Genomic DNA, 20632 nt, shown 5'->3' with positions numbered 1-20632 from the left:
TTAAAAGTATTTATAGAGCACACTTACTTTTCTGGTCAAGGGGAGGCAAGATGGCGGACGCTTCGCTGTCCGAGTAAGACAGGCTCTCCGCTGCTCCCCGCTCGCCCCCCCTGCTGGCTATCTGATGCTGTGACCCGTGAGAAAACAGAGAAATCGAAGAGAACGGATTCTGAATGGACTTTTTGAACTAAATTGAACAAAATTTTAATTTATTGGAGATTTAGCGAGGGATGCAGAACGACATTCTGCGCTGCCGGCGGCTGCACCAGACCCGACAGACTTACCTGCGCTGGGTGCTCCGATCCACTTTTCTACATTCTTCGGACCTTCCTTTGTTTGCTGGACGCTGTAGTGGGTCGCAGCTCTCATGGCTTCTTCCGCTGGCTTTGCCCCGGGCGGATTGCAGACAGGTATTAAGGCAGGCACCTACTGGGCTTACAGAAAACCAGACTGGACTGGGATTCCGTCTCTTGCCACTTTACGAGCTATGCCGTCTAAGAGTGCCACCGGGTCTGTCTCGACCGGTAGAGTGAAGGGCCCATGTACTCGGGCTGCCACAGCAACAGCGATGGTAACGGCAGCTACATCAGCTCTACCTCCAGAATCAGTTCCTGGTGTGCTTGCCGCAGTTGCTGATAGCGCGGACTTGCATATGGATACTCGAGAGTCCCAACTAAGTGCTCATACCCAGTAGCGGCAACCAGCAATCCGCTTCAAAGAGGTAGAGCTTCTTCTTTGTATCTGGGCAACTCAGCAAGCAACTTTAATAAAACAGATGGTATCAATCCTAAAATACCGGATATGTTTAAAAGAAGAATTCAGCTTAAGGACAAAACTCTTGCAGTAGAAGCAGTAAATCACCCCGCTGTAACTACTTACCCCGCTGTGATTACCCAACCTCAACAGTCTGCGATGGTGCAACAGGAAATGAGGGCTGCGCTAGTCAGCAAGGAGGGTGAGATATCTTCACAACTGGGTACTGACAAATCTGATTTAGGTATTCTTCAACAAGTCATTACAGATCCAGACTCTGGGGACTCTGCAGGTAAATTCTATTCAATGTCTGATTTATCCAACTTATCAGGCACTGATAGTATTGATAATGACTGGGCTGATGATAGGAGCTTAACTAGCTCTGTTCCATTGGAGGAGGAAGGGGGTAGCCCTGCGGGAGTCAATACGGTTCGAAGGGTCTCTCTATCAATTTGCCTTCCGATGACACGAACACCTTCTACTCGGCAATTTGCTAATGATGGGTCCCCTTTGTTGGCCCCTCTTCATTCTGATTCTGCGCTCGTTGGGGAGGATGGTGCAACTTTTATATTTAGAGAGCCTGCATGGTCGCATGATAATACCGCTGCAATCATGGAGGATACTGAAGTCCATCAAGTGAATCAAGGGAGTCAGTTGGTATTGGAAGATGAGTCTAAAATCACTCTTGCAACCATTCTCCAAGCGATTACATTACATCGGGAGGAGACAAGAGCAGAAGCTCTACGTGTACATGGGGCAATTCGCAAACTTCACAACACAGTGCGTCGTAATACCAAGACAACAACTGAACTGGCTACACCGGTTGCCGAAGCAGAAACTAGAATATCCACAGTCGAGGATGAAATAGTGCAACAAAAGTCAGAGGTGGCAGCACTAACTGCTCTTAGAGATGACATTAATTGGAAATTAATTGACTTGGAGAACAGAGGAAGAAGAAATAACCTCTGAGTTTTAGGTATTCCGGAAGGTTCTGAGGGGAACAATATTCGAAAGTTTGTGCAAGAGTTATTTTTAGAAGCATTTCCTGATCTAACCCAATGGGATTGGGAACGAGAACTATAAAGAGTCCATCGTTTTCCTTTTTATAAACGTACTGGCAGTAATCCTAGTGAAGAGAAACCTAGGGCGATTTTGATTTGTTTAAATAATTTTCTCTTACGAGAAATTATGTATGATTTAGCCAGACCTGACAGAAAGAGAAAGGGGAAGGGCTTTGAGTTTTTTGTTCGCCCTGACTACTGCCAGGCAACAGTCCAACAGCGCTGGCATTTACGACAACTGATACCACAGTTTCAAGCTAAGGGAGCTCTAGCCTTTTTGCTAAATCCTTCCAAGTTGAAAGTTCTTTATAAAGAGAAAACATCCTTTTTTGTTTCTGAGATAGCAGCTAAAAATGATTTAGCCTCATTAGGCTGATATTGTGTAGTGCTTATACTTAAATCTATGAAAATGAACAAATGTCTAGTATGTAACAGTATATAATAGCAATGAGGCTGCTACGTTTAAAAAGGAAAAAAACAAGGGAAACAAAAAAAAAAGAGATTTTTTATTATTCTGTTACATTCTGTTACATTTGTAGGTATTCTTAAGAGTATTTCTCTTTGATTGTTTTTTTGGGGCGTAGGGATGTTGGGCGAGGGGGCGGCTAGCTTCTCTTTCCATCACCTATGGGGACTCTTCAGTCCCTTTGTCTCTTGTGGGTGGGCTGTTGGGTGGGTTTGTGGGTGGATTGGGTGGGTTTTTAGGGGAGGGGGGTAGGGTGGATGGGACAAGGAAAAACAGTAAAGGGATAATTTGTGCAGTTCAATATTGTAATTTTGCTGGAATACGACATTTAATGATTGTCATAGCTAATTCAAGTATTTGTTTGGAGATCTCCTTTTTTGTTTCTTACTTTAAAAATGGGTAGATTTACAATATGCTTATGGAATGTTTGTGGTTTAAATGTTAAGCAAAGGAATTATTGATGACTTTGGGCTTGTGGACATAGGCTACGTAAAGGGAGGTGGCGCGCCAGGGTGTACTTTCTATTCTGCCCCGCGTCAGAGACACTATCGCCTTGACTATTTTTTTGGGACAGCGGGATTAGTAAACTCTGACAGGAACATAAGGTTTGGAATCCTACCCATAAAAATCTCAGACCACAACCCCATCACTATTGACCTAAACATTCATTCTAGTACACCTCCGAAGCCTTGGATGTTTGAGCGCAAACTTCTGCTTGATCCCCTTTACATTGAATTTATGGGGAAGTGGATCCATGAGTTTTTTTTAAATAAATAAAGGCTCTGTATCAATCGAGATGGTCTGGGATGCTTTTAAATCTGGGGTCAGGGGGGAAACTCTTAGTTACTCAATTCATAAACAACGGGAAAGTCGAAAGGCTGCCGACATTGAGCTGAGTAAATTGCGAGATATGGAAATTCAGTTGATGACGGCCTGTAGCAGAGGATCGAATACAGATCTGATTTTGAAAAACTTAGCCATTCAGAAAGCAAAAATATATCAAAGATTTGCCACAGATTTAGCCCATCAAATTGCTACCTATAGATCTGAAGTCTATGAGGCGGGAGAGAATACAGGGAGACTGCTAGAGAAGAGATTGCGTCAGAAGGAGGTGTCTGCATGGATAGATAACATCATGGATGACTCAGGTCAATTATATGACACCCCTTTGGAAATCTTGAGAGTCTTCCGTGATTTTTATCAAACTTTATATATAGAAGATATTATAGGTGGTATTGATGGAGAGTTAGCCGGGTTTAGCAAACGTTACCCAATACTTTTTTGACACTTGAGGAATCTGCACAACTAGATGGCCCAATTACTTGGGAAGAAATAGAACAATCGTTAATGTCATTAGCGTTGGGTAAAGCTGTCGGACCAGACGCTATCCCTCTGGAATTTTTTAGAACTTTTCGTAGTGCTCTTAAGAAAGAAATGACTACTCTTTTTTTAGAAGCTCAAAAGGGAAAGGCGCCGCTCTCATGGCAGTCTTCTATCATTACTGTTTTTTTTTTAAGAAAGACAAATCGCCCCTGCTACCATCTTCCTTTAGACCTATATCTTTAATTAACGCAGATAGTAAGGTTTATTCTAAGATCGGGGCCTTACGCTTATCCAGTATTATTAGACTGCTGGTCTTGAAATTCCAACACAGGTTTATTCCCTCTAGAGATACGGCGGATCATGTACGTCGTTTAATTACATTTTTGGATTGGGCTCAGGCAACCGGCTCCGCCATTGGGGTAACCCTGTTGGATGCTGAGAAAGCATTCAACAGGGTTTCCTGGGCATATATGTGGGATTCGCTGACCAGTAAGGGAATCGGTCCAGGTATTCTAACTTCTTTGAGAGCAATGTATCATTCTCCCACTGCCTCTATACGGTTGGGCGGCCAGTTATCTTGCTTTCTATATAGACCCCTTTGTAAATCATTTGAATATGGCTGTAAATATCAAACCAATCCATCTAGCCAAAACAGACTACCGAGCATTAGCTTATGCTGATGACATAGTTATAGTCACAACAGATATAGATACTGCAATTCCCGTCATCACCAGCTTAGCGAAACAGTTTGGATCCTTTTCAGGATGCAAGCTGAATATATCTAAAACTCAGACTCTATATGTAGGCAGTAATCCTCCTACCACTATAGTAACTGTTCCCAAAGTTACATACTTGGGAATTAAGATAACACTTCCTGTTTCTAAAATGCCAGAACTAAACTTCAATCCTATGTTGGAAAAAACAAGTGCGACATTACAAAGAATAGATCATTTTCATTTATCTTTATATGGTTGAGTCAATGTCCTGAAGATGTTGATACTACCTACATTTTTATATATGTTTCACACAATTCCTATTGAATTTCCGCTGTTATTATTTAAAAAACTAGAAAGGGTAACTTCAAGATTCCTGTGGAGCTACAAGCAACAACGTAGAGCTTATAAAAAGATGATTCTCCCTAAAGAGAGAGGGGGGTGGAGTATCCCGCATTTTCTATTTTATTATGTTTCTGCAGTCTTACAATTTATTAGTCCACCTGTTGTTGGAGATAAGGCCCATATTCCAATGTGTATCGCCCCATCTATCTATGAATTGGTGATGGGTAAAGAGGTAAAGGGATGCTTGTTGAAGATAATTGAGCCCAGTTACTTCAAGAAAACCAAATTTAAGATCTTAAAGGCTGCATATACAGTTTGGAAATTGATCAGGCGCCATATGGGGATCTCTATGTTAAATACATATACTCCTTTTGCTGCACCTGACTTATTACCATATATTTTTCGTGATCAAATTGCAATTAGGTGGAAGTCTAAAGGAATATACTATTTATGGGGATTTGTTTAAAGAGGGAGATTTAGTTTCTTTAATGATTTACAAAACAACTTTGGTTTATCAAAAAATGATTTCTTTACATTTCTCCAACTACGCAGTTTTTTACAACCCTTAACAATATCTGATTATCAAAAGATTAAAATTCCCCTAATTGAATATATGCTGAAAAAGACACCAATTGGTTTATATTATTCTTGTCTGATTCAAGTATTCCCGGATGATCTGGAAAACTGTGAAAGTAAATGGGCATCCAAGCTTGGGATTGCTGAAGTTAATATTTTAGAATCTATAACGATGGCCAACCGAGTTCTTATAATAGGGATAATGCGATCACAATACTTTATGGCCATACATGACTTGTACTACACTCCAAGTAGGGTTTTCAAATGGAGCTCAACCTTAGGTATAAAGTGTAACAGGTGCGGCTTATTTGCTGCGGATGCGCTCCACATGTTTTTTTTATGCCCCAGACTTTCTGAATTTCTTTCTCATATTAAAAGCTTTTTGGATACGATTATGGGGCACACGATTAGTATTACTGCCGAGCTAGTTTTGACAGGGTGTGGCTCAGGAATCATGGATTTGCCAAGGCCCAAGGCTTCAAAATGTTTTTTGTTTATATGTATGGCTGTAATACGGGCATGTATCACTAAAGACTCGATTAATCCGGAGCCACCCTCATTTTTTCTTTTGCCGTGAAAGACTGTTATCCATGTATAACCTGGAATTAGCGATATATAAAACCAAAGGGATAAGGAGGAGGGTTATGACAGAAAAGATTTGGGCTCCAATTACGGAGTGGATTTAGTAAAGGACTTTTTTTGTTGTTGTTTTTTGTTTGTTTTTTCCAGTAAGGTATGTTTAATTGATTACAAAAAACTTTCTTCTGCATGAATGTTATTATTTTGTAATCTCAGGCTTGTAATTTGTTTATGCTGTTTTTCCTTGCAATAAAATGAAAATATATTTTTTTAAAAAGCGCATTTACAGCAGGCGGTTTCATGGCACTAGGAGCAGGGGGACGACGGCAGGGGAGTTACAAAAATGTTATTCATAGGCTTGTGAGAACGGAAGGGTTTTAAGAAGGGTTCTGAATTGAGCGTAGCCAGTTACTGATCTCAGCTCAGTAGGGTGAGAATTACAGAAACGGGGGGCAAAAAAGGAAAACCTGAGACCACCATGTTTTTTGCGTTTGAAGGTGGAGACAATGAGCAGATTAAGGTGAGAAGAGCGGAGTTCACGTGAGGGAACATATCGGTGAATCCTGGAGGAAATAAAGGCAGGGCCCTGACCAGCGAGGGCTTTAAAGATGGTACAGCCCATTTTAAATACACAGTGTTTAGCTACCGGGAGCCAATGAAGGCTCTTCATCAGGGGGCTAACGTGGTGATGCTTAGGTTGACGGAAGATAAGCCTAGCTGCTTGATTTTGTATGAGCTGAAGGCGATGAAGCTGGTATGCCGGAATGCCAAAATAGAGTGCATTCGCGTAGTCAATGAGCGAAGTGCCCAGGGCCAAGGTGACAAGAGTGAGGGCCTCAGTGGTCAAGAATATGCAGATCTTCCGAATTCTACAGAGATGAAAGAAGCAGGAGGATGCTACTGCATTGATTTGAGGCTTCAAGGACAGATCGCTGCAGATGATAACCCCAAAACTTTTTACAGAAACCACTGGGCAAGGGGGACTGCCCAGAGGTGAAAAGCTGGAGTTCCATGGGTTGGCAGCACCTCCAACCAGTGTGAGCTCCATTTTGTCGGTTGGTATACATCCATTCACTTATGGAGGTCATAGTGGATTGGAAATTGATAACTGAAGTATTAGAAGAATCAATGTTGAACACCAGCTGAAGATCATCTGCATAATTGAAATGTATGGCTGGGCTGTTCCGTAAAGACGCAATCAAGGGTTGCATATATAGGTTGAACAAGAGGGGCGATAAAGCAGAGGCCTGGGGGACCCCACAGGTCAGTCTTGTTTTCTCTGCCGAGAAGTTGGCCAGACGGACAGCCAGGAAGCGCTTGTGTTGAAAAGAGGAGATCCATTTGAGGGCCAGACCCTGGATGCCGGCATTGCTGACAGGGTCGATCAGAAGTTCATGATTGACCGTGTCAAAAGCATCCAATAGATCTAACAGCACCAGGGCGATGTTTTTATCTGCTCCTCTCCTGAGCTCCTCCATGACTGCGAGAATGACTGACTCCTTGGAGTGTGCTGGCCTGAAGCCCGCCTGCCGGGGGTCAAGAAACTGAGAATGCTCAATAAATGAGCTGAGGCAGTTTGTAACATGAGCCTCTAGTATCTTGCTAAGATAGGGAAGCAGGGAGATTGGGCGGAAATTTCTCAATACCGATGGATCGGCACTTTTATAGGTGTCCGGAACAATGCCCAGTTTCAGGGAGTTGTTGAGAAGTGAAAGTGGTGGGTCAGGACAAGTAAGAAAGGCCTCTTTCAGAATGTGGGGGGGGCAACAGTCATTGGGGGATCCAGATCCCACCTCTTTTAGGAGAGCCAAGAACTCTTCTCTGGAGATCGGGGGAATTTGGTCAAGCGTGAAGGGGTTTTTACAAGGTGTAGGGAGAATGGAGGAGGCAGTGGGGGTAGGGATGTTGTTCTTAATAGAGGTAATTTTGTCGATGAAGAATGAATTCAAAGAATCACATAGTGTTTGTGAAGGAACAGATTTAGCGATCACTCTATCGGGTTGCGCAAGCTCATCGACTATTGTAAAAATATCTTTGGCTTTCATGGATGAATTAGTGATTTTTGAAGAGAAGTAAGCAGTTTTGGTCTTAAGGATGGAATCTTTATAATACTTTGGCAGGGCTACATACACCGTTCTCTCCTCGGGTGTATAGGCTCGCCGCCATCGGCGCTCTGCTTGTCTGAGTGCCAGTTTTTTTCCTTTTAGGTAGTCGGAAAACAAGCGTTGGGAGTCGTGGGGACGTTTGAAATTAGTTTTCTTAAAAGGGGTGACCTTGTCACTGGCTAATTCTAGCCAATGCCCAAGGTTAGAAGCCTGAAGGCAGATGGAGGCCTGTTCGGTGGGAAAGGTGGATGTTAACAATGAGCAGAAGTTGCCCATATTGGCCTGTTTCCAGTTTCTGTACAGAAAGTTTCCCGTCAAGGGGCGGCTTCGTGGGAGGAGTGTAGGACATGCTAAAAGTAAGCAAATGATGGTCAGACCAGGTGCATGGAGAAACTACAAGAGGTGTAATTTCCATATTAGAGGTTCAGACTTGGTCCAAGATATGCCCTTTGGCATGAGTAGCTTTATGCATGTGCTGGGTACAATTCATGCCTAATAAAAGGTCTGTGAACTCGATGGAGCTGGCACTCTAGTGTGTATCAGAGGGCCAGTAGTTGGAGTTTCCAAGAATAATAATCCTGCCGTGGTTAATGACTAGCTGGGACATTAATTCACCGAATAATTGGGGGCACCAAGGCATATGATCAGGAGGTCGGTAAAGGAGAGTCCAAATAAAGGAGAACTTAGGGGATTCGAATTTTTAAAAAAGGCTATCGACCTGGGGTAGACTGCTGATCTCAAGAGTGGTGAATTTATGTTTCTACTGGATGATTGCTGCCACCTCGCCCCTAGCTTTCCCGATGCCCTGTTTGCTTGAAGTATGTAGTAGCCAGTAGGTACTGCTGCGAGGATGTCAGGGGTGGAATCGGCAGTGAGCCAGGTTTCCGACAAAAATGATCTGAAATCCTTCATGGAGGTCAATGCATCATAGATCTATTGGATTGCAACCTGTAGTACTGTGATGAGTGAGTTATTTCTTGCCTTATTCTGGTCCAAGCAGAGTCCATGATTCTCCTTTTAAATTATTAGGAATATGCAAATGTGCAGATCACTTGCAAGTTTCTCCTGTTTGGCCATAGCCTGTTCACCTTAGTAGTATGCAACAGGCTACCCACATTTTTCCAGGATGATGGATTTATTACCAAAAGGACCGCTTACACATTTCCCATTGATTTTGGAGTCACGTTGTAATGCTGAACAATATGAGGACACCTTCACTAAGCAAAGATTCCCTCAGAGGCACCCTCATCTACTAACCCCGGGACCCCGCCCCAGTTCAGCGACTCCATCGCCAGCTTCATCAGCATGCCCTGACCTCCACCGACTACCTCCTCCTCGGGGACCTGAACTTTCACCTTGAGAACAACAACGACAGCAACTCCACTACCCTGATCGACAACCTTGCCAACCTCGGACTGAGACAACTCGTCACAACGCCCACCCACTCTGCCAGCCACACGCTCGACCCTGTCTTCTCCTCAAGCCTGCACGTCCCCGTCAGCCACACCACTGAACTCCTCTGGACCGACCACCGCTGAATCCACTTCACCTTCCAGAAACCCACCACACACCACCGCACCCAACAGATCCCCTGCCGCCGCTGGAGCAAAATCACCACAGACCAACTACATGCAAACCTCGCTCTCAGCCCGCCCACCGAACCCTCCAAAACCGACGTCGGTGCCCACAACCTCAGACGCTGGATCGAAGACTGCGCCAACCCCCTTGCCCCACTGAAGAAAGCCCCCCACAGAGACACCAGCAAGAGGGCCAGCTGATTCACCCCAGAACTCCTAGATTCCAAGCAAGCCTTCGGGAAACTAGAGAAGAAATGGCACAGTGAACAAACTCCGGACAGCCACGCAGCACACAAGGACGCCGTACGCAACCACCACCACCTCATCAAGGCTGCCAAGAAGACCTCCTTCAAAGACCGCACATGACAGCAAGGAGCTCTTCAACATCGTGAAGGAACTCTCCAACACCAGCTCCAACACCAACAACATCCCGCCTTCGCAAGTCCTGTGCGACTCCCTCGCCACCTTCTTCCACCGCAAAATAGCAGACATCCACAACAGCTTCAACACCCAGACATCCCCACCAGACAGCAACACAACAGACCCTCCTCACACCATCGACCACGTCTCCTTGCTAGCCAACCAGCGTGAGTGTCGATGCCACCATCAAGACGATGAGCACAATCCACTCCGTCTCTCCGACAGACCCATTCCCGCACCACGTCTACAACAAAGCAAGCAGCTCCATCGCACCCCACCTACGCAACGTCATCAATCTCTCCCTTGAGACAGCGACCTTCCCAGAGAGCTTAGAAACACGCCCCGGTCAAAGCCCTACTCAAAAAACCCAAGGCAGACCCAAGAGACCTCAAGAACTTCCGACCCATCTCTCAGCTCCCCTTCCCGGCTAAGGTCTTTGAGAAAATCGTTAACAGACAGCTAACCCGATACCTTGAAGAGAACAGAATCCTGGACCCTTCCCAATCAGCGTTCCGCAGCAACCACAGCACCGAGACCGCCCTCATCGCCGCCACCGACAACACCAGGACCCTATTAGACAATGGGGAGACTGCAGCACTCATCCTCCTAGACCTCTCCGCCGCCTTTGACACTGTCTGCCAATCCACACTACGCACACGCCGCCACGCCGCAGGGATCCGAGACAAGGCTCTGGAATGGAAGAACACAGAGCATCTGCCTCCCCCATTCCATTCCGAAGCTTCCGAGATCATCTGCGGCGTACCCCAAGGATCCTCCCTCAGCCCAACACTGTTCAACATTTACATGGCCCTGCTAGCACATGTCACCTGACAGCATAACATCAACATAATCTCCTACGCCGATGACACTCAACTGATCCTCTCCCTCACCAAGGACACCACCACTGCCAAAGCCAACCTCCATGAAGGAATGAAGGCCGTCACCGACTGGATGAAGATCAGCCGTCTGAAGCTGAACTCGGACAAGACGGAGGTCCTCATCTCGGCTCCAACCCGTCAGCCTGGGATGACTCCTGGTGGCCAACGGCTCTGGGGGCAGCCCTTACCCCCACCGACCACGCACGCAACCTGCGAATCATCCTCGACTCAACGCTCTCAATGACCAAGCAAGTCAACGCCGTCTCCTCCTGCTTCAACACCCTCCCCATGCTCCGCAAGATTTACAGATGGATTCCGACAGATACAAGAAAGACAGTCGCCCAGGCCCTCGTCAGCAGCAGACTCGACTACGGAAACGCCCTCTAAGCGGGAGCCCCGACGAAGCTCAATAATCGACTACAACGCATCCAAAACGCCTCGGCACGGCTGATCCTCGATGTACCACGATACAGCCACATCACCCCCCACCTGAGAAACCTGCACTGGCTCCCTGTCAACAAGAGGATATCCTTCAAGCTCCTCATCCATGCACACAAGGCACTCCACAAGACCGGCCCTGCCTACCTCAACAGACGGCTCTCCTTCTACACCCCCAACCGCCAGCTCCACTCCTCCGACTTCTCACTCGCTACCGTCCCGCGCATCTGAAGAACCACCACCGGTTGGAGATCCTTCTCCCACCTCGCTTCCAAGACATGGAACACCCTCCCACTGAGCCTACGACAGACCCAAGACCAGCTAACCTTCAGGAGGATACTAAAGGCCTGGCTGTTTGATCAGTAGCGGCCCCCACGTCCCCCCAGTGCCTTGAGACCCGTGCGGGTATGTAGTGAGCTTAACAAATGACTGATTGATTGATTGATTGAGTTAAGAGATAGGACCTTTGTTTGATGTGGATTCAACTTTTTATACTCTCATCTTATTTTCTATAAGAACATTCATGTTATCCAAAATTTCTGGATACAGATGCATGAAGAACAATCACATTGCATTACTGGTGAGATTTCCTTGTGCTGCATTATGTAGTTGTAGTGTATAATACATACTGGATATTTAGTTAAGGAGGTACTACTTAGTAATTAAGCAATAGAAAGTACTCCACTTGGGTAGCTATTTTATGCAAAACTGTGGACTCTTTTTCAATAAAGGGGCAGATGTTGGTCCATTATGACACTGACACAGCCTCTGATCACCCACATAGATACTTAGACATCCACTCACACACTCAGGCACTCACACAACCACTGACAGGTCGACTCAGTCACTCACAGACCCACTTTTAAAAATTACAGGTTACAGTTTTGAAATAATTTTTTTTTACAACTTAGAATTCACTTAAAAAACAAATGTTACAAGGAAGTTATAGTTGGGAAATAGAATTAAAAAACCTTAGAACTTCACTGAAAAAAACAAATGGTACACAGCTGTTATTGTTAAGATCACATTTCACTAGTACAAAACCATAGAAATTCAGCAGTTATAGTTACCTGAGCGAACTATACCTTATGCCCCGCAATCCATTTCTTATGACCTCACATATTACATCACTCATGGCATGGTCAGTGACATCACTGATGACATCACTATTTTGCAGATTTCAGCTTCCTTGATATTAAGTTCTGTTTTGATGCAATAGCTACTTCCTTGTGCTGAGTCCTGTTCTCGTGCAACAGCTCCTTTTGTTTCATAATTCTGGTCTGGAACTGCATCTCATTCACTCTAAATCCTATATTTCAGTTTTAGCTCCCTCTGTTGCAAATTCCTGACGGATTCCTATTTCAATTCCTTTTGTGTCTGTGCTTATTTGTATGCAGATTCATTGTGCCATATTCCACATTTGCTTGTTCTGGCTGAATACAGCTTATGCTTCCTTAAATTGAATTTCCTATGTCTGTCTGCTTTCAAAGTTAGTTGAGCCTGGTCTGCCTCTGCTTCTTAATCTGTTTCATGTTTCTTAATATCCAGTCCTGCCTTTCCTTGAGCCTTTGATCCTGAATCCAGTGACTCTTGTGCTGTTTTTTATTATCTTTGCTTTTTTCTGAGCCTTGTCTCTGTAATCTATCCCAGTTTCTCTGGCCTCTTTGTTCTCACTTGTGCTTGTATTAAAACCATTTTATCAGAGGGTGTAAGTAAGTACCATGACTTGATGACTTGCATATAGTGAATCACTTAAGCACTCGACTATACGGACTGCTATTTACTTGAGAATAACTGTTGCATACCTTTTTGTGATAACTTTTTAGCTAACTCAGTTAGTTTGCATGCAGTATACAAACTACCATGTAAGGAAGTCTCCATAGTTCCTCTTCTTCTAAATTCCTATTGCTTATGCTATTCCACATTGTATTTGTTCTTTTGTCAGGGAAGAAAACATGTTAGGATGCAAAAGACTGATAACTTTAAAGAGATAGCACACAGATTGTGTACTCATACCAGAAAAACTGGATTTTTAAGTCACCTGCACAGCCCCAGCCATTAGAGGAGTAGGGCACTCAGGTACACGTCTGGATCAATCGTGGCAAATCAGCTATTATTTTGACACCACCTGTATAGAGTTCCCTTGTGTAGCAATAGTGGTTGTGTTACTCTTTGTTATTTGCTTTAGTTCACACTTGGCCTGCTCGTACCTCTACTGTTTGTAATTTTCTCCCTTGTTTGGTTCCATTTAGTCCTCTAGTTTCCTTTCCTGCTGTTTGTGGTTACCTGCTTTGCTAGTCACGTTGTGTCCTTCTGCAACCCTCCTCCTCCTAGTGTAGCAAATGGCTTTTCATTGCCTTCGACAGTTCAGGACTTATAGTATGCCAGGGGCTAGATACTGTGCCCACCCGTTTGCTTCAGGCAAGCCTCCAGATTTTTTATCTTTAAGTGAAATTGTCTCACCCATAGGTCGAGATCTTTATATCCTAGATAGTTTGGCCTTGAGAGGCTATAACCCTTGAAATCTAGTCCAGGTATTCCAAACACAAGTAGGCAGGTGTGCATCTTTCTCTCTGTTTTCCTCCTCATCTCCTTTTTCCTTCAGTCTTAGTCTTCAGCACTATCATTGACCTAATGCCAAGGTTGAGTTAACCCCTAATGGGAGATGAAGGGATTGACCTTGATATACACACATTTGAATTACTGTGTCATTATTAGCCATTCCTGTCCCTGTTTTTGGAGAGGTCATGAGAGTTTGTAAAAATGCTGATATTTTCCAAAACGTTCTCAAGCTTACGTAGGTTTTTAAAAAAAATGGAATTATAAATAATTAATGTATAGCTGTTTTAAATGGGGAGGAGGGTTTTACCCAGCCATATAAGACCTAGTGCCCGATTCATACTCCTGAAAATATCATAAGGTAATGCATTGGTTACCTGGTAGGCCCAAGGACCCAATGTAGCTCTAGCAGAGTCCACTGATTTGTGGTATATGCAGGCCTGGGTATCATTTCCAAGAGAGGTGTCAGGCTCATTAAGAGTGCTCATTGACAACCTTTTTTCTAGATGTTCCTGACCAACTCTAGGGCATACTGGCAGACAGGACTGCATAGGGAATACTCAGAGGGAGATTGTACCTCATTTCTTGATACTCACAACAGGCACTTGAGGGAGGTTAGGCTGAAGTTCCCAGAAAATAAAGTGATGCTGAAATGGTCTTAGGCTCCCCACAAACTCCACAGAATGCCTACTGCTTTATTCTGATTGTTGTTGATGTAGTACTCCTGACTGCAGATCTTTCCAAATTCTGTACTATTGCCCTTTACTTGTTGAATACAAGCCTGCAATGTGGGCAGTATTGTCAATTGCAGCTGGATGTCATGCAAAGCATCAGCAAAGCTGTGCCTTTCAGATAACACAAATAACCTGGAAAGCATGACTACTCATACACCGAAGTAGATTGCGATATTAGTGGTTGCAGCAAAAGTGTACATCCTGCACCATTCAAGGCCACATGCAGTCCTCACTGTCACTGAACTGACACAGACATGCAGTTTGTGAACAAGTGGGGCACAAACCTAATGACTAAGAGGTCATCTGTGATAATGTATGGGCACACTTTATTCTGACTTGAACTGGACTTCCCAACACACACTTATAGCCTGAGCTTCCTTTTGTAGCTTTCCTTATAATTGTGCACCTTTTGTAATTGAATAATCTTTTATTTATGTGTTCAAACATATGCATTTAGATAAGTATTCTGTTTCCCAGTTGGTCCTGCCCTTCCCAGCCTGTTCTATAATGGAAAGTTTCAACAGTTGATGGAAGAGTCCGACTTGGAATGATGGGAGGAAATACCGTTCTTGATTGCACAAAAAATCCCAGCTTGAAGCAGTGTTGCCCCATATGGGTTCCCAGGAAAAAGAATGTTTACAATTTGCTTGCCAGTGGGGATGGCTCCCGCGGTGGAAGACTGCGCCACTTGGGGTACAGCCTTTGCAGCAGTATATACCAGAACACACGTTATAACCTCATTAGCTGTTTTGCTAGAGGTGATAAAGCAGATCCAAATGAGCAGCCTCTGCCCTGGGTATGGGGATGAAACTGATGGGCAATTTTGCCACAATGTTCGCCATCCTGCTGAGTAACATTAAAGGGGAAGCAGCAGCATTGCCGGTAAGCCAGCAACTCATTAACTTGAGTCCCAAAAACAGGAACGCGAGTTATCTAAAATGATTGAGGAAACCTATGCAACAATAGGCCGAGATAATTTGGGTGGCAGACTTAGTAAACCACAAATTAATAGTAATTCTGAAAAGGATGATTCGAAGCAAGTGCCCAAATCTTCTAAGAAAAAGTGGGATAATGAGAAACATAAAGAAAACACTATGTCACGGACCGATCTCCTCAACAGTAGGCCGCTGAAAAGCGATATAATGTGCGTAACGTTGACAGTATTAAGATGCCTGACAGGTGTTAGGATACTGATACACATGCATCTCGTTCATTTCAGGATTCATCCAAAAAATGCTCACAGAGAGGAGGACAGTCAGAGCGCAGATCAGAGGAGTGTGTGAAACCGAAGAAGGACTCACAACGCTCTTCTGACTACATAAGAAAGGAACATAAACCTAAACAATCCAAACCTATATTCAAAAAGAAGAAGGTGGCTGGCATAAAAGTCATAGTTAAACGAGAAATTGGTTCTGTTGGGTGAGACAGATTATTTGAACTATGCTCCTAGATGCAAATGAAAATCAGCTCTCTGATACAGGGACTAGTGTTTAGTGAGAAATCAATGCTCAAAACACAGAAAAACAAAGTCATAAGGTGAAAGTATTGTATTATACATATTAATACATGGTTGCTTCTATGCATATCCGAATTACTTCATTCATGGATTGATTTTGAGTACATAACAAGACCATCATATAAATTTGTGACTTTTTGTGAAGAAGTGCTCAGTGAACGTGATATTATATACAGTGTGGGGACATGAATCTATACAGGTCTATATACAAATACAGTTCGAGTTTGGTCAGAAGATGGTTTGATCTCAGCCAAGGATTCCTATGATTTCTGTAGGAATCCTGGTGATTCTGAACCTATGGATTCGTCGATGTTTCGACCCTGTTGTGCCCCTGTAGGTGGTCACGGCGGGTCTTTCTAAACAACAGTTCTACTACCAATGCAAGGGAGTAGCCATGGGCGCGACATATGCACCCAGCCTGGCGAACATATTCATGGATAACTATGAAGAGGTACACCTATATTCCCATGAAAACCCTTACATAGATTTGATATCCATTTGGAAACGATATATTGATGATGTCATTATGATATGGTCAGGCACGGAAGATGATCTACAAAAGTTCTTTGAGTGGTTGAATGGGAGGAATAAAGATATCCAGTTCACCGCAAAATATGATCGAGAAAAGATAGCTTTCCTAGACCTCTCATTCCAAGTGGAAAATGGAATGATATACTGTGACCTTTACAGGAAAGCTACTGAGAGGAACACCCTGTTGAAATATGACTCTCACCATCCTCGCAGCCTCCGCGACAACTTACCATATGGACAGTACCTAAGAATGAGGAGGAACTGTTCTAGACGGCCTGACTTCTTCAGGGAAAGTGAAGTACTAACCAAACGCCTCAGAGAACGCGGCTATCCACTGGGCTTGCTCAAACGTGCCAAAAAGAGGGCCTGGTACTGCCCTAGAGAACATCTACTGAATGTTCACTGAGCACTTCTTCACAAAAAGTCACAAATTTATATGACGGTCTTGTTATGTACTCAAAATCAATCCATGAATGAAGTAATTCGGATATGTATAGAAGCAACCATGTATTAATATGTATAATACAATACTTTGACCTTAAGACTTTGTTTTTCTGTGTTTTGAGCATTGATTTCTCACTAAACACTAGTCCCTGTATCAGAGAGCTGATTTTCATTTGCATCTAGGAGCATAGTTCAAATATTCTGTCTCACCCAACAGAACCAATTTCTTGTTTAACTATTAAATACCCAGGTTCTGAGGGACACCGGGTCACCCCTTTTTGTAAATCATGGCATAAAAGTCAAGTAGGCCACAGATATTGGGGACAATGCTTCGGAGAAGAGAGTGGGCTCTGACCATGGTCAGTGTTGCAGAAGTCACAATAGTTCGCCGGAACCTGATGGATTGTCTTGCGGAAGTAGCATTGAGTGACTATGCCCAGGTGGAAACACCAGACACAAGAGTGAGCATCCAGCATTGATTACATGAGATGCAGCTTTGATTGGAGGGGTGCATACCCAGGTACTTAATCTTTTGGGAGAATTTGTTATTCAGCAGCGATATTCTCCTAGCCGAAACAATTGGCCACCTGAATTTGCGCTGGGTTGCCCAGATGAATAAATGGTAATTTTGCCTACTTCCTAAAAACAATGATGCATTCACAAGCCAAGGAGTGGGCTTTAGAGCTAGCTTCTCCATTATACTGTAACCATGTGAGCTGGGATAACGGTTCCCCTTATCAGGTGATACCAGTGAAGTCGACTCCCCAACCTCAAAGACAATATCCCATTAAACATAAGGCTAAAAACAGGTTAGAGAGGTACTCACACATCTTGAATACACGTTGTAATAGAAAGTTGCACCTCATCTAAGAATAATCCTTTGCTTCTAGTAATAAAACCTGACCATTCATATCACCTAGTAGCAAATTACAGACACCTGACCACAGCTACATGTATATTCACTGTACAAAATGCGCCTAAAGCGGCACTAATGAACAGCATAGTGTAAAGGAAATACAAACCCTAGACATCTGGAATGGATTTTTCTGACAAAACGTAGTGCCTGAAAGCAGGTATTTGACCATATTTAGCATGCTCGGTTCTCAAAAGCAGTTCTGTCATTTGCCTCAAGGGTATAAGAACAGCCCAGGTTACAACACTTTTGGAAGAAGCATTTTCCTATGGCGAAGACATCTATCTGACGGATGGTGACCTTTCAAAACACTTGCAAGAGTTGATCTCATAATATTGGGATTTGCTCATAAGGGCTACAAATGTTAAAAAAACCATCAAAAATAGACCAGCTGAATGGCTTATATTTAGGATAAAAGCTGTCAAGTAAAGGCACTCATTTCCTCTAGAAATGTGCACTTCTACAACCACCAAACACATTAGAGAAACTCTGTTCAATTTAGGGATTTCCTGAATTTTGGCAGAACTTAGATTCCAGATTATACAGAGCGGTTAAAACAGTTCTATGACTTGATATGTCAAGACATTTCAAGCACACATTGGACAACTGAACACACACAACTGTTACTTCAGGACAAGCTGACATGATGGCTTCAACACACTTACACACAAGTTTAAGCACACCAAACCTGGTGATCTGTATTTATGCAGGTGCATCATGGTATACCTATGTTACAATCAATGAGGAAGACACTGTACCAATTGCATATAAATCGCAGGTATATACCAATGCTGAGATGCGTTTTGCACTGACAGAAACAATTCTGACTGAAGTATAGACAGCTGTAAAATCCATGGAAATGCATTATTTTTGTGACTTCGGTTCCAGGCCTAGAAGCTGTCACAAAGGCCTTGTTGCTCTAGGGCTAAAGTTGCAACAAACATACCCCTTTAATGTAATATGTAATTGAGCTTTTTACTGTCATATTTCTGTATTATGTCTTTTGATTCTGTTGTATTTTGTGCTGCAACTACCTCATATAAAAATGTATCCGCAGAGACCCCTGCTCCTAGAATACCATGGGTAGCTATTTCCCTGTTTCTTAACCTCATACTCAAGTTAAGACAAAGTTTCAGCCTTACCATGCTGTTGACAAGTTTGGAATTGTATCACATAGTCATATTCGGTACAAACGTGTGCCATCCTTAATTGCAGCATAGGGAGGGCCTTAGCGGACTTAAGCAATCCTATATTTCTATGATCTGTAATCACAGTGACTGTATGCAAAGAGGTCATTAGGTAGTGTCTCCACTCTTCAAAAGCCTTTTTTATTGCTAACAATTCTTTCTCCCATATAGAATAATTTTCTTCAGCAGGCCTAAATGTATGTGAGAAAAAGGCTTTGGAATGATGCGTCCCTGTCACTTTATATCCCTGCGAGAAAACTCCTCATGCAGCTACTTGTGAAGCATCTGTCTCCACAATTAAAGGTTGGGAAGGGTCAGGATGTTGCAGGATGGGAGCACTGGTAAATGCATTTTTAACTACTGGAAAGTCTGCTCTGCAGCCTCATTCCAAAGAAAAGCCACACCTTCCTTTAGTAATCATGTAATAGGGGCCACCTGTGTAGAGAAATGGTCTATAAAACACCTGTAAAAAATTGGCAAACCCTAAGAAACTCTGTGCTTCCTTAAGTGATTTTGGGGATTTCCATTGTAAGACTGCTGCAACCTTTTGTGGATCCATGTTAACCCCTTGTGATGACAAAACATATTCTAAAAAGTGACCATAGGAACATGAAATTCACATTTTTCTAGTTTCACAAACGTGATTATCTCATAGTTACTTTAATATAGCTCTTACATGTTTCACATCTTCTGACATAGAAAGTGAGTAGATCAGGATATCATCAATCCAGGCCACCACACAAACATCCTACAAATCCCTGAAGACTTCATTGATAAAGGCTGCAGGAGTGCTACATAACCCAAAGGGCATTACCAGACATACAAATATTCCAAACTTAGTATGAAAATCAGTTTTCTTCTCATCACCTTCCCTGACGCGCACCAAATGATAGGCACCCTGTAAAGTTAACTTGGTAAATACAGTAGCATCCTTAACTTGGTCAAGAAGACTGGAAGTAAGTGGCAATGGATAGCTGTTCTTGACAGTTACGTCATTAAGGGCTCTGTAGTCAACACAGGCATACAGCTCGCCTCCCCCGTTTAGGTACAAAAAATAGAGAAGAAGAGGTGGGAGAGCGGGACAGACTAGTAAATCCTATTGAAAGCATTTCATCTTCACAGTGACACCGAGGTCACAATGACATCAGTAGTCATGAATACAAATACTAAAGTGTAAAACAGATATATAGGCATATTTTACACAAAGTTTGAGTCTAGCTATTTAGTAACTGTCGGAGGGATGGGCGGAAATGGAAACTAGGAGGCCGGATTGAGGGTTGAATTGTGAGATTTATTGAAAGTACAGTACAGAGGATAAGATGGATTATGATTTCAGTGGTTGGTCAGGTGGCTGTGATGATGGTCAGTTGGTTAGGGGGTAGGTCGCCTTGTCCCGTTGTTTTCCTCTTCCTCCCTGGTCCTGGTAGAGAGACCGCCGTCCCGGAAGGCTCATCCTCAAAAAAGAAGGAAAGAGCGGTCAGTGGACTGCATGAGGGTTTTAAAGAGATTCACCG

The sequence above is a fragment of the Lissotriton helveticus genome, chromosome 8 (genome assembly GCF_964261635.1).
Source record: "Lissotriton helveticus chromosome 8, aLisHel1.1, whole genome shotgun sequence".
NCBI lineage: Eukaryota > Metazoa > Chordata > Amphibia > Caudata > Salamandridae > Lissotriton > Lissotriton helveticus.
Note: the sequence above shows the minus strand (reverse complement) of the source record.